The sequence below is a fragment of the Eptatretus burgeri genome, chromosome 11, assembly GCF_056783735.1.
Source record: "Eptatretus burgeri isolate ZD-2024b chromosome 11, Ebu_testis_v1, whole genome shotgun sequence".
Taxonomy (NCBI): domain Eukaryota; kingdom Metazoa; phylum Chordata; class Myxini; order Myxiniformes; family Myxinidae; genus Eptatretus; species Eptatretus burgeri.
In genome coordinates, this window is record NC_140971.1 from 48071179 (window position 1) to 48087415 (window position 16237).

The window sequence follows — 16237 nt, forward strand, 5'->3', positions numbered from 1 at the left end:
GCGCTGCAGGATTTTAATCCATGACGGCGTAGTGTGTTACTTATGGTTTTCTTTGATACTGTGGTTCCAGCTCTCTTCAGGTCATTGACCAGGTCCTGCTATGTAGTTCTGGGCTGATCCCTCACCTTTCTCATGATCATTGAGGCTCCACGAGGTGAAATCTTGCATGGAGCCCCAGACCGAGGGAGATTGACTGTTATCTTGAACTTCTTCCATTTTCTAATAATTGCGCCAACAGTTGTTGCATTCTCACCAAGCTGCTTGCCTATTGTCCTGTCGCCCATCCCAGCCTTGTGCAAGTCTACAATTTTGTCCCTGATGTCCTTAGACAACTCTCTGGTCTTGCCCATTGTGGAGAGGTTGGAGTCTGATTGATTGAGTGTGGACAGCTGTCTTTTATGCAGATAACGAGTTCAAATAGGTGCAGTTAATATAGGTAATGAGTGGAGAATGGGAGGGCTTCTTAAAGACAAAACTAACAAATCTGTGAGAGCCGGAATTCTTCCTGGTTGGTAGGTGATCAAATACTTATTTCATGCAATAAAATGCAAATTAATTATTTAAAAATCATACAATGTGATTTTCAGGATTTTTGTTTTAGATTCCGTTTTTCACAGTTGAAGTGTACCTCTGATAAAAATTGCAGACCTCTGCGTGCTTTGTAAGTGGGAAAACCTGCAAAATCGGCAGTGTATCAAATACTTGTTCTCCCCACTGTATTTACGGGTAAATTACCTACCAGTCATCTGCGGAGAATTCCCAATCAGATAACACTCACTAGACTTTGGAACATCCTCGCTGAACATGAAAAATGAGACCCAAAAGTGTCAGTTTGCCATTAGGGTACCACGCCTTTCAGGATGGGAAACCTATTGTTTTTGTTGTTTTTTTTTCAACGTTATTATCCCCCGCCAACCAACGAAGTTGGCGGGGGATATAGAAATGGGTTCCGTCCGTCCGTCCGTCCGTCACATTTCGTTTCCGGAGCTTAACTACAAATCCCCTCAAGATATATTTACGGAATTTGGTACACATATCAAGCAAGTGGTGAACTGGTGCCTTTTGATATTTTCTAATTGATAGGTCACATGGTTTGGCTGCCATGTTGGATTCAAGAAAAATATTAAATAATGTTTTCTCTGGAATCGCATAACCGAATGAAGCGAAAATTTGCAACTATCATCTTCCATCATGTCTGCATATATAGTAAAAATTATGACATCACAAGTCACATGGTTTGGCGGCCATCTTGGATAGAAAAACACACTTCATCCGATTAACACGAAACTTCACACACGTATTCCACTGGAGGATTGCAAGCAGAATGTAAATTTATGATGTCATAGGTCACATGGTTCGTCAGCCATCTTGGATTGAAAATTAATAAATTTTAAAAACCTTCTTCTCCAGAACGGCTGGACAGATTGAGGCAAAATATCACATACACTTTTCCCAAGACATCCTTTCAGAAGTTTGTTAATTTCTAATTGATAGGTCACATGGTTTGGCGGCCATATTGAATTTACCCTAAAACCTTCAAACATCTTCTCCAGAACGGCTGGTCAGATCAAGGGGAAACTTCACTTACATATTGCACATGCTTAGGGAATATAAGTTTGTTTATCCTCATTTACTATGGCAGGGGATATCGAAGACTTTGTCTTCAACGGATGCTAGTCATTGTTATGTTTGAGGGGGGGGGTATGCATTCAAAGGGTAATTAGGATGTTTAATTAGGTATGCCATGCTGTTCGAGTTTACCAGGATCTCAATGTAATAAGTAGCAATTCAGTAGTGATAAGTTGTCTAGTAAATGTTCATTTCTTCAAGGGGGAAATGATAAATGTCACGTAATTAGATAGGGACACGGGATAGGGTAAGTGTGTCTGCGTAAACCCCTTTTGGTATTCTCTGAAGACTGGCCGTGACGTCACAGGACAGTGCAGCGGATGGCTCCGCCCCGTGATCACGATTGGCGGAAGGCGATGGCGGTGGGCCAATAAACGGCTCGATTGGGAGTGACGAGGACGAAGGATAAAAAGGTTCTGTTCGGGGTCGAAAAGGAAGAGGAAGAAGATTACAACCAAAAGATCGTGGTTTTTTGGTGTGGAAGCTGTGGCGGCAGAGAGCGTCCTGGTTGTTGTGCTGAATCGATCGTGTTCTTGATCGTGTCTGGGAGCCTTGCCGAGCCTCGTGCCTCGCTTTGGTTGGCTCTGGGGTTCTGCTGACTCGGAGTGCGGGGTCGGGCGGCGGGCGGACCTGCCTCCCTCTCCTGCTCACGGCTTGGCGCCGGAGCTGGTTCCCTGGCGGCTGTGGGCGGACTTGGGCCAGGACCAGGAGGTCGACAGCACCGCGGTTTCTCCTGCCCCCCTGACGAGAGCAAGGTCAGCTCGTCCGACGCCGATCCAGGGACGGTTGCGTCCACACCACGGTCCAGCCTGACCACCAGAAATAGCTACGTTTTGTGTGTGTGTGTGTGTGTGTGTGTGCTTGGCGCCTTAGAGGGATTGAGAACTGTATATTCATTGGAATTGTCTGTGTTTTTCCCCACGCCCGATCCCACACCATCCCGTCGAATCGCCCCGGATCCCTCTTCTTGCCGAGTCTTGTTATTTCTGGTAATAATTAGAAAAACAAATAAACATCATCAACTCAGTGAAAAGTGACTCGTGCCACCTTCCTCGTCCCGTTTGCAGTAGAGCGATTAGAACCGCCATGTTTGGGTTATAAACAAATAAATCGCCTCCATCGTTTCGGCTCATTCTACGTTGGCGGGACTGTTCAAGTCCCGTGAACGTCACATTATTATTATTCTGCTGGCATCTTTCGGGTTTATTCCCTTTTCAATTGATTTTTCTCTGCAAACTGCTTGTCGGATTGACATGAAATTTTCACCATAGGAGCGATTACTCCTGTGGAATTTTAAAATGATAATTATGATTTTAGAGGTCACGTGGTGTGGAAAAAAAGGAAAAACTTTAGACCGCTCTCTGCTAAACTGCACCAAGGAGAAAATTGAAACTTGGTTGCCTGTCAAGTACTTTCCATGGGGAATAAACCTTGTTAACCATGAAAACGTCAGTGAATTGGTATCCCGGTCAAAATTCCACACACAGAACGCTGTATCCGATGAGTATGAAAAATGTTTGGATTGGAAATAAAAATCTTTAAAAATATTCCTCTCCAAACGGCTTACCAGACAATCCAAAACTCCAGAAATATGATCTACAGGCGTTGGGGATACCAGGGTATTCACAAATATAATTAATGTCCCATGGTCTGGCAGCCGTGTTGGATAGAACGAATATCTTAAAAAACATATTTCTCCTGAACCACTTCATCAATTGAAGTGAAAATTCACAATTATGATCGAGTTTACATGGGGAATGTATGTTTGTTTTAAATTTCAATCTAATTGGACATGTGGTCTGGCAGCCCAAATTATTTAATTGTTTTAATCTGATTACTTTTTGAATTTGTTTTTAAAAATAAGGCTCACCTCGCTGTGCCTGGATGGGTTTCAGGGTAGAGGAGTAGTAAGCAATTCAATTGGTGCTGACGACGTACTAAATAGATTGAATGTGGTCTGTTATTTGGTCCATAACTCATCAATCCCGCGTTGTGGAGAGACATATGGGGCCTCGTTTGACTCGGAGTTCCGGTTTACTCTGCGACCCATGGGGTGAACTTCGTGTTCAGGTTATTAAGATACCAATTCAATTGATACTGACCGTGTCCCCAAGAAAAGGGTAAACTGCGTTCCTAATAAATAGATTGAAGGTGGTGTGTGACTAGATCCATTACTCATCGATCCCATGTATCAAAGCGGGGCGTCTTGGTACCCGGTCATCACTGCCAGCAGTTATAAAGTGGCAGTTTTAGCTCTTCTTATTCTTTTCTGACAGCCTAACTCAAAATTAGTTTTAGCTATGTTCAGGTCAGGTATGGGAGCATCTGCCAGAGCAGCGCGTCGCTGCGTCCACTTTCCACCGGTACTCCAGGGGCCTCCGTCTGGCCATCCCCCAGGCAGATTCCAGGCCCATCCCCATCTCCTTTAGATGATGGTCCACTTGCTGCAACCACGAGACACATGGTCGGCCCACTGGCCTCCTCCACTCATGAAACTCCCTCGCTGAGAGAATCTGGTGAGCAGGATCAGCATCATGAAAATGAGCCACATGTCCATACAGCCGCAACTGACACTCACGGACTATGCAGGTAACAAATCTCATCTGAGTCTCTCTCAGCAACCGCTCATTGGACACAAAATCCGACCAGCGATAGCCAAGGATTCTCTGAAGAGACCTGGTACCAAAGGAATTAAGTCTCCGTCTCAGATCTTTGGTCAGAGTCCAAGTCTCGCATCCATAGAGCAAGACTGGAAGTACCAAAGACCTGAAGACTCAGACTTTCGTCCTCCCGCACAGGTACCGGCAGCGCCACACCCCATGATCCAGTGAATCCATGACTCCGCAGGCCCGACCCAGACGTCTATTGACCTCTGACTCACAGCCAGCAGAGACATGAATATTACTGCCAAGGTAAGCGAATCTCTCCACGACTTCAACATCCTCACCTCAAGCAGGCACAGACAGGACAGCAGCATCCAAGATGTCACCGAAAGCCTGGATCTTAGTTTTGACCCAAGAAACCCGTAATCCCAGCGGCTCCGCTGGGATGTAGCTATGAACTTGTTTTAAACACCAATATACTGCATTTTATATTGGGAAAGTGCAAACTGATCGAAATTTTAAAAGCTTGAAAGGGTGGGTACTCCAGGGGGTGGGAACCCTGCTGGTAGTAAATGAAGGCACTCTTGGCAAAACACTTGAGAACAAGAAATTACCTTTACATCAATTTAATCACTTGATAAGCTTCAGCAATGATTGTACACCACTTCAAATTCCCCTTCTGTATCCATATCATTCCAACTGAAAAGAGGGGTGGAGGGGTGGGGGACTGCTCATGGAAATGCAAAATAAATTCTTGATCATAAAAAAATTCCGGGCAATAACAATGAAATTCTCCAGCATAAGCACATTTCTTAAACAGTAAAGAAATAAATAAAAAGAACATTTGTAAAAATGTAAAAGGATGTAGGGATTCCTCCAAAAAGTATGTAAACAAGGAAGGAATGAATGGTCACAAAAAATTGTCATGTGAAACCACCCCCACATCTTTCTTTGAATAAAGGTTGTCCTGAATAGTGTGCGTGTGCGTGTGTGTATGTGAGTGCATGAATGAGTTTGAGTGCACAATGTGTGCTCAATATAAACACACACATACACACACACACACACACACACACACACACACACACACACACACACGCACACTATTCAGGACAACCATTATTCAAAGAAAGATGTGGGGGTGGTTTCACATGACAATTTTTTGTGACCATTCATTCCTTCCTTGTTTACATACTTTTTGGAGGAATCCCTACATCCTTTTACATTTTTACAAATGTATTTATTGTGTGTGTGTGTGTGTGTGTGTGTGTGTGTGTGTGTGTGTGTGTGTGTGTGTGTGTGTGTGTGTGTGTGTGTGTGTGTGTGTGTGTGTGTGTGTGTGTGTGTGTGTGTGTGTCTGGTTCGTTACCGTGATAACTTACAAACATCTGAAGGGATTCCAACTAAATTTGGAAAAAGTATGAATGGTAATTAATACAAAGATGAAAATATTATATTTTGGGTTCAAAAGATGGGAGGTCGATGGGCATGTGACCTTTAATTGAAAATCTTTGTTGACACAATAACTTGTGAATCACAGAAGGGATTTCAACCAAACTTGGCCCAAGTATGGCCAGTGACACAAAGATTAATTAATTTGTTGTCTGTGTGACAGAGTGACACAGGGAATATATGTGTGAAGGATCATAGTTTTTTGTTCCTTTCACGTTTCTTGCTCAAAATTAAATTCACAATTCTCTTTATTCATTCTATTTTTTTCTTTTTCTTCTCTTTCATCTCTATTACTTTCCTTTTCTCTCTTTCATTATCTATCATTCTAAAGGCCCAGTCACACCTTGACGTTTTAGCCAGGAATGGCAACGTATAAAAACGCACGTAAAACGTTGGCGTACGCTGAAGTTTTGAAGTTTTTTTTTAAGTTTTGGTCATATTCATAACGTGTTGGTCGTATGCATAACGTATTAGTAACGGGCACAGAACGTTTCGTTGTGTTAAAGATAACTTATACCAACGAATGCTTAGCCTGTTGTCGGCGTTCACAACCTATGCCCAACGATAGTTTAACTTACTTATAGCGCGCTGCACGTATCGCCGACGAACTCGTGGCGTTCTCAGTTAAAAACCTGCCGCTCGCCGATTTAAATCATAACCGCCTGAAAATTGGAAGTGTCAACATCGCAGTCACACCTTGATGATTTAGCCAGTGTATGCCGACCTTTTGGAAAATGTGTCTAAAACGCTGGGACACGTTGAATACGGTATGGGTAAGTTGTGTATACGTTAGCAGCACGATGAAAAACAATGAAGTACGCTCGCATATTACGTGGTACGTCTAGTACGTCGTGAAATTTCAAGCATGCTGAAAATTTTACGACGTACTCGACGTATGGCTCACAAGTACCGCATGCGTTGGCGTAAGTTCTCGGCACGCTCCGCAATCGTTTACACACGTCGGCCACACGTTACTTGTAAGTTACTCAAAAGTCGAAACACGTCGAGGTAATGTTTAGCATTCCCGAAACTTAATTTTTAACCTACGAGTAACTTGCTTTGAACCTATGAGTAGCGTGCTTTGAACCTATGTGTAACGTATCTCAAACGCACATTGGCGTATGCAGACGAATTTGATTGACGTCTTCCGGACGACCACAGAACTTACTGAACGTGTTTGTAACTTACAGCTACCATATAATGGTGTATTGGCAGCGTTTAGGAGAATTGGTATATACAAATGGGCTTCACAAGAGGAACCCGTCAGTGTTCCTGACTCCATGTTGAGTAGATGTCAATGTCACTGGCAGTGGCAGTGGCAGTAGCAGTAGTAGTAGTAGTAGTAGTAGTAGTAGTAGTAGTAGTAGTAGTAGTACTAGTAGCAGTAGTAGTAGTTCGAGAGAATTTAGTCATGTCGATGATGGTAGTAGTAGTAGTTCGAGAGAATTTAATGATGTCGATGTTATTAGTAGTAGTAGTAGTAGTAGTAGTAGTTCGAGAGAATTTAGTGATTTCGATGTTGGTAGTAGTAGTAGTAGTAGTAGTAGTAGTATTAATAGTACTTTCAAGTAACGTGCTGCAAAGTGTGAACAACGTTCGTGTAGCGGGTTTACAAAACGTTACTCATAGGTTAGAAATAAGTTTCGGGTACGCTAAACATTACCTCCACGTGTTTCGACTTATGAGTAACTTACAAGTAACGTGTTTCAACGTGTGTCAACGATCGCATAACGTGCCTACAACTTATGGCCAGCGTAGCGGAACGTGTGAGTCGTACGCCGGCATACGTCGTAAAATTTCAAGCATGAAAAATTTGAGGAAAACCCAAAAGTTCAACGTTTAAAGCCAGTGTACTACCACTTATGGCAGTGTTTTTCAGCGTGGTCTTAACATATACAAAACGTACCCATAACGTATTCGACGTGTACCAGCGTTTTACACAAATTTTTGCAAAAATCGGCATAAGCTGGCTAAAACGTCAAGGTGTGACTGGGCCTTAAGGAGAAGTGTATTCTTGCAGAGTTTTCTGGAAGGTTCACTTTGCTGTGCCTGGATGAGTTTGAGGGTTGTGGAGTAGCGGCTGAATCCCGAATCATATCCAAGTTCGTCCTGATGACTCCATCTTTGCTCTCTACTTCTTCGGATTCCTTCTTGGTCTCCATTTCAATAGGTCCTGGATGTGATTAACATCTCTAAAATGTTGATAAAATCTATTTCTGGATATTGTTGACTTGGACAAATGTAAGTCTTGGACATTTCCCTCAAATTTCATGTCTTGCACTATGAAAGAATGCCAATCAAACGTACGATCCTGACATCTATGCACAAACACGATGATAAGTGCAAGGAAAACTACCAACAACAACAACGAGAGAGTTCACAGAACACAATACCCCCACGCAGTGTTCAGATATATACAGGGGGGGGCTCCATAATCTGCAGCAATGCTCACAATAGCAGTCAGGAGGTGTGTGTGTGTTTTCACACACATGTGATGCATACCAGGATAGATGATTGGGGAAGGGGGGGGTAACAGGACTTTGTGACCAGCCTGTCGGGTGCAGTACATTTCTCTATGTGCAAAGTTGATTTTGCGATCTCTTGGTTCTGGCTCTTATGGTCATGAACACAAATGATAGTTGCAATTCTACGGGGTTTCCACAAATCTCGGGAGTGAATTGGACAAGGGACCATGACAAGCCATTATAAAATCTCCCTGTTGTGCATAAGCCTTTGGCGCTACGTGAAAGGTAATATCAAATGATCACTGACCCCATTTCTTAGTAGATGTAGGGAGGTGTTTTACCCCCCCCCCCAAAAAAAAAATACCGGGCAACACCAGGTACCCCTCCTTGTGCTATATATTGAAATACTGCATTGTTTTAAGAAGTATAATGAAGGCGATTTGTGTTATACAGTCTTCAATCATATGATTCAATAGAGATTTAATGAGGTTTAGAGGCGTACATAAAAATTAATTCTGGATTTTACCAACGTTTTCTCCAGCGTCTATTACATCATCCTATCCAACACTTCCATGAGTTTCTCGTGCCTGTTGGTTGTGTCATTTAATGAAATCCTTAACAACAGTAAGTTTCCTGGTTGGAATGATAGTCAATTTTCCTTGACTCCCAAGCAGACAGAGTTAAAAAAAAATTATTTCACTCCTTTCTGCGCATATGTCATCTGGAGAAATTCATAGCCAATATTTGTTAAAACGGCAAATTTGTCTTTCTCATCATGTTTCGATTTGTGTTCAAAATATAACAATCGATTTAAATAAGCTGTTCCTCAATCATAAACTGAAAGGACACAGACAACCAGACATGAACCAATTGCTTCATCCCACTTTTCGCTTCGTGTGCATGGGGTAATGACACCAATTAAATATGAATGATAAGCGAACCACAAGGAGGCTCAAACTTCAGATCTATTCACTCTGAATTTTCTCAGAAATACCAGACACAAGGAAGTGATATCTTCTCCAAACTCGTATTCATAAGGGGTAAGTATAATTAATCCTTTCGCTGTCATAACCTCACTCACATTTAGGTGTGCAGAAGTGTTGAGCAAATGGTGGCTCGTAATTGAGGCTAGTCCAGAGAGCAAATGAGATCTTCAGAGGCCAATAGAAGAAAAAGTAAAAAAAGCTGCCACTGCATCACTGCTAGATCAATGCTTTCAGACCAACAGGTTTTCTCGTTATGCGTGCCAACGGCCCCTGCTGAAAATGGAAAAGCCATTTGTGGCACATTTGCCAAAGAGAGGTAAACACAACGGCTGACGTCAATGAGTTGATTTGAAAAAAACAAAAACAACACAAACTGCAAAAGTCTGGGGCAAAGCATAAAGTCAGTTCTGTTGAAAATACAACGCATTGGCCAAGCTGTGACAGTCGAGTCTATCACTGTCGTAAGCATTTGTTAAATTTCGAAGCAGTTTGAAGACTATGTTGCTTCTTTGGAATGAACACAGCAGAGCAGCAACACTCTTTAGCATGTACTTGTAATCAATATCAAAATCCAGATCTGTCAAGAAATATGCTCCAGAAATTAGAGTAGTTAAACTCGAATGGCATTCGGTAGAGTGAATACCTCCACCATGCTGAACAGTTTACGTTTCGTATTCTCACTGATAGGCTGAATCTGGATCCGGACCATAACCAAAATCTAATCGGCTTGTTCTTGTCACCGACCCAACTCATCCACAACTTTTGGAAATATCATTAAATGTATGTGTACATTTGTATATATATATATATATATATATATATATATATATATATATATATATATATATATATATATATATATATATATATGTAGTTTTTTAGCACCATCTCTCAATTGTGAAGAATTAGAATCACTAAAAAATTTAGTATCGAGATCTGGATCTTCACCAACTTTAATAGAACGCATTACCCCATGCAGTATTGAAGAATATGCTTTAATTTGAATAAAATAATGATTTTAAATATCATTATTAAAAATCCAGAAGTTTAGCACGATCGAAGCAGTTTTGTATACTACCTGAAATAACATGTCCAATTATTGCAAAGCTGGACATTCTAGGAAGTATTGAGAAGGCGATTTGTGTTCTGCAGTGTTCAAGTATATAATTCAATTTCAATAAAATAATGATTGCAAAAGTCGGACAAATAAATTAATTCCATGTTTTACCGCCGTTTTACCCAGTGTCCATCACATAACCCGATCAAACGCATTATATTAGTTATCCATGCCTTTTTTGTGTCCTTTATGAGGTATTTAATAACAGTAAGTTTCCTGTTTGGAATGATTTTCAATTTTGTTTCACTGCAAGATCAGCAGACATAGTAAAAAAAAACATCTCACTTGACATCATTGAATACATTTTTCAGTTAAAAAAAAAAAGACAGTCACGTTAAATGGGAGGCTCGTCTTCCGATTTCATGTTCCAATTGGTGTTCAAATTATAACATTCAATATAAATAAGTTGTTCCTTGATCATAAATGGACGATCATTGACTTATAAAATGGATGGATGGACAGACAGACAGAAGGACAGACGAGACATGAACCAATTGCCTTCTGCTGCTTTTCGCTTCATGTGCTTGGGGTAAATTGCATATATCCTTGTCACACACCCAAATCATACACAAAGTTTTGAGCAAGTCATTCCATAACTTTTTGATTATCTGTATGTATGTATATGTATATATATATATATATATATATATATATATATATATATATATATATATATATATATATATATATATATATATATATATCTCTTCTTCTTCTTCTTTCAGCTGCTCCCGTTAAGGGTCGCCATAGCGGATCATCCGTATGATCCGCATAGTGATTTGGCACATGTTTTACGCCGGATGCCTTTCCTGATGCAACCCTAGTCGCCTCTTACGACACAGGGATATGGTACACCTATTTTAACCGTGGTATGTATATATATATATATATATATATATATATATATATATATATATATATATATATATATATATATATATATATATATATATATGATATATATGGTACACCTATTTTAACCGTGGTATATATATATATTGAATAATGGTTGTACCTACACAAAATACGAACTGGTGTGTGTGTGTGTTTATATTGAGCACACATTTTGCACTCAAACTCATTCATGCACTCACATACAGTCCATTCCGTGCTACAGTGATAACCGAGCGGTGTTATCGTCGGCCTCGACGGTTCCGATTAATTACCGGGAGTATTAAGCCCACTACGAACCGTTTCGTGAAGCAGGATGGATGGTCAATAAAGAAAAGACGAAGCGAAACGAGAAAACAGTTCACACAAAGCACATTTATGACGCGACACACGGAAAGCACACATATACAGCCAAACCGTCAAAATGCACATAGAGCAATCAAAACAAAAGCAATAACGACACAGAGTTACTACCGACTACGCAGACACACGGCAACACTTATACAGTTCTACTTTACAGACGGCGCCAACACACATTTACTCAAAAGCAAAGGAAAGAAGCCACCCTCATAGACAAGGGGGCAGACAGGCCTGTAGGCCAATTGTCCGCGAGACTGGGGGGGGGGGGTCCTACTCGCGTCCTCGTGACGCGTTGGCGGGCGAGCCGCAGATGTGGCCACGTGGCTGGTCCCCGACTCCGTGCTCCTTGGCGGGTTGGAGTGCGGTGGGAATGGGGCCCCCTTTTTGCACTATTTCAGCCTGGGGGAAAGGGGGAATTGTTGATGCCCTGGGGGAGGAGAATGGATGGCTGGCTTGGGTCCCGCGACGAGCGATCCCACACCACGACCTCGTCGCCGACCGCCGTCCTTCTCGCCTCGGACCCGAGCTCCTTTGCCTCTTCCCGCAACTCTTCTCAGCCGACTCCAGAACCCAACTCGAAGACACACCGATCACTTCGCCACCCAACTCGACTGTCTGCCACACCGATGACTCGACTCACTCTTTCTGCCCTGATTCGCCTTGCGCTCACTGTTTTATAGGCCGGCAGAAGAAAACAATATGCAAATATCCGGATCATCCTGATCCGGATATTTGCATATTGTTTTCTTCTGCCGGCCTATAAAACAGTGAGCGCAAGGCGAATCAGGGCAGAAAGAGTGAGTCGAGTCATCGGTGTGGCAGACAGTCGAGTTGGGTGGCGAAGTGATCGGTGACCTCAGGGGCGGAGCCACGCTCGCCCATTGGTCAAAGGAAAGGGGGCGTGAATCTCCCTTGATCCTAGAATTTGCATAGATCAATTTCACAAAGACGTGCCTGGAGGCGGGGCCAAGCCATTCCGCGCTTGCTAATTGGACGGAGGGGAAGTGGGCGTGTAGCGTCCTTGATCCGAATTTTCCTCGGAAAGGCCGCTATTTGCGCTCGCGGCTCGGTGCGTTCGGCACCAATCGCCGAACGGGCTCAATACAGCCCCACGCTCAGTGTTCACATGTGGTGCGGGAATGTCCGTAGAAGGAGAGAGGTGAAGGTGGTGGAGGGTTTTTGGTGGTGGTTTGATGGTTATGGTGCCGTTTGGGAATGGCGGTGATGCGATGATGTGGGATTGAGTTGTGAAGGTAAGGGTTGTGGCTGTTGGTGGAGTTGTTGTTGTTGTCTGAGGGTTGGAGCGTGGTTGTAGTTGGTGACGATGGCTGGCGTGGTGGTTAAGGTGGTTGTTGTGTGATGGCGGTTGAGACATGGTTGGTTCAAAATACAGATAGAACAGAAAAACGGCTATCTCAAAGGATCGCAGCCCGAATGAATCACATAAATTCCCTCTATACAACGGGTTTGGGGCTAACTACACATGTACTTAGAGATATCTCACCTGCGGGCCCTTTATGGTGGTTTGCGAATTTTCACAGCCGTAACAATATATTTATATTGTTAAGAATTTGGGAATTCGATTGCACACACATTCAGGTTCCTTTAGTCAGTTATGTCGATAAGTGCTTGTTCCCTAGATAGTTCACCTTCCATTGATTAATGGGCAGAAATCGATTAAGTGCGCTGTGCGATTCAATTTAATAGTTAGGGAGCGATCATAACACAATGGAGATGCCCCTCCCCCTCTTCTGCACAGAGAAAGAAGAGCCCTCCCGTCCTGAATCACGGGATGTAAACAACTCCCTCCCACCCGTGGTTGAGCGGGGGATGGAGCATGAGGGCATGATTCACGCCGGGAGCGGGGGAGGGGGCGGATAGGAATAAAAAAGGGATACTCTGCTTTGTTCGGGTGGGCTTTCAGTAGGCCTTCAGGTTCTGCTTGGCTTGGGTTAGGGTCGAGGCTTTTTGAAGGCTTTCTGCTTTGGCTTGGCTTTTTGAAGGCTTTTTGCTTCGGCTTGGCTTTTAGCAGGCCGTTGGGTTCTGCTCGGCGAGGGTTGAGACTTTTAGTTCAGTGAGCTTCGGTTCTGCTTGGCGAGTTGGAGGCTTTTTGGAGAGCTTTTTGCTTCGGCTTGGCTTTTTAGCAGACCTTCGGGTTCTGCTCGGCTCGGAGTTCTTGGTTCGTCGAAGAGAGAGGCTTTGTTCATCGGAAGAGAGTTGAGCTGGTTGCTCGGCTGGCTCTTCTTGATTCGTGGAGCTCTTTGTTCTCCGCTTGGTTCCCGGCTTGGTGTGACTCATCGGCCTCATCTTGGAGGTGGTTCCTCGGGGAAGCGACGCATCGACGGGAAGGATCGGCGCCTCGTCTCACCAGCACGTGTTCAGAAGCGCAAGAGGATTTGCTGGAGCTCGGGAAGGATCGCGGCTCACGGCGATTGGATCCAGCTCGCTCTCACTGGAGCCCGGGTCCGAACAGCTTGAAGACCACACAAGGTGGAGAGGTTTGAGATAGGTTCTGCGTTTCAGCTCATCTGTCCCTCCAAGCTGGAGTCCATTATTAAAGGCATCAGCCACCATTTCTTGGGTGTGTGTGTGTGTGTGCGTACGTGTGTCCGTGGGCCCGTCTAATAAGTAGGAAACTGTTAAATGCTGTGTGTGCTGTAAATGATTGCATTGCATTTCATATAGTCGGTATAGTTCTGCTCTTACGTGCTTCCCTAGTTCCACATTATTATTAATAAATACCCCAATTGTTAAATGTTATCTGCTCGTCGCGTCGATTCTTTCATTGACTGAGCATGTTGTGTGTTGGGAGTTAACAAGCCGTCGGTTTGCCATAAAGGGGACATGCGGACCGATGGTTCTCGGCGATTAAGCTGCTCGGAATCGCGCACGGGACAGGCTCGCTTCAGCGGCTTGTTCCGTACGAGTTCCTTCGAGGGTGGAATACCCCGGTAGTTGGATCACATGGGTATTTAGGTAAATTGAAGATTGGCAATCGACCCTACCCCACGTGGTCTGCCCATTGGCGCATTTCGGTTCTTGCACAAGGACCCGTTTGCCTCAGAGTTATCCGGGCGGCAATCAATATTCTGGGCGATCGGTCGGGCCGACTCGACTTGCAGCTCCGTCAGAGCGGTCGGCTCACGGCCGACCCCCGGCACTGTAACAAAATATATATATATATATATATATATATATATATATATATATATATATATATATATATATATATATATATATATATAGATATATATATATATATATATATATATATATATATATATATATATATATATATATATATAGATATATATATATATATATATATATATATATATATATATATATATATATATATATATATATATATATATATATATATATATATATATATATATATATATATATATATATATATATATATATATATATATATATATATATATATATATATATATATATATATATATATATATATATATATATATATATATATATATATATATATATATATATATAGATATATATATATATATATATATATATATATATATATATATATATATATATATATATATATATATATATATATATATATATATATATATATATATATATATAGATATATATATATATATATATATATATATATATATATATATATATATATATATATATATATATATATATATATATATATATATATATATATATATATATATATATATATATATATATATATATATATATATATATATATATATATATATATATATATATCTATATATATCTATATATATATATATATCTATATATATCTATATCTATATATATATATATATATATATATATATATATATATATATATATATATATATATATATATATATATATCTATATATATCTATATCTATATATATATATATATATATATATATATATATATATATATATATATATATATATATATATATATATATATATATATATATATATATATATATATCTATATATATATATATATATATATATATATATATATATATATATATATATATATATATATATATATATATATATATATATATATTTTGTTACAGTGCCGGGGTCGGCCGTGAGCCGACCGCTCTGACGGAGCTGCAAGTCGAGTCGGCCCGACCGATCGCCCAGAATATTGATTGCCGCCCGGATAACTCTGAGGCAAACGGGTCCTTGTGCAAGATATATATATATATATATATATATATATATATATATATATATATATATATATATATATATATATATATATATATATATATATATATATATATATATATATATATATATATATATATATATATATATATATATATATATATATATATATATATATATATATATATATATATATATACATATATACATACACACACGCACACACTCTCAAAAAGATTGATACAACTTTGACTTCCTGCCATTTCTTTGTTTTTTTTTTTCACCTGTACCATTTTCCTTTTCAGGGTTTAGTGGTGTTGTCATGTTATTTGTTCTCTGGGATTTTAGGCTCCGTAGCTCAACAATGTCATTGACAGTGAAGCAGACAGAAGTGGTGCCTCTGTGGTGTGAGACTAAACCACTCACTCTGGGCGGCGGAGCGCGAACCACTCGCTCTGAATGATGTGGCGTGGCAAAAGTGTCCGCAGAGAGTGAACGGTTCGCTCAGAATGACATTGCGTGGTATGGCTATCGACA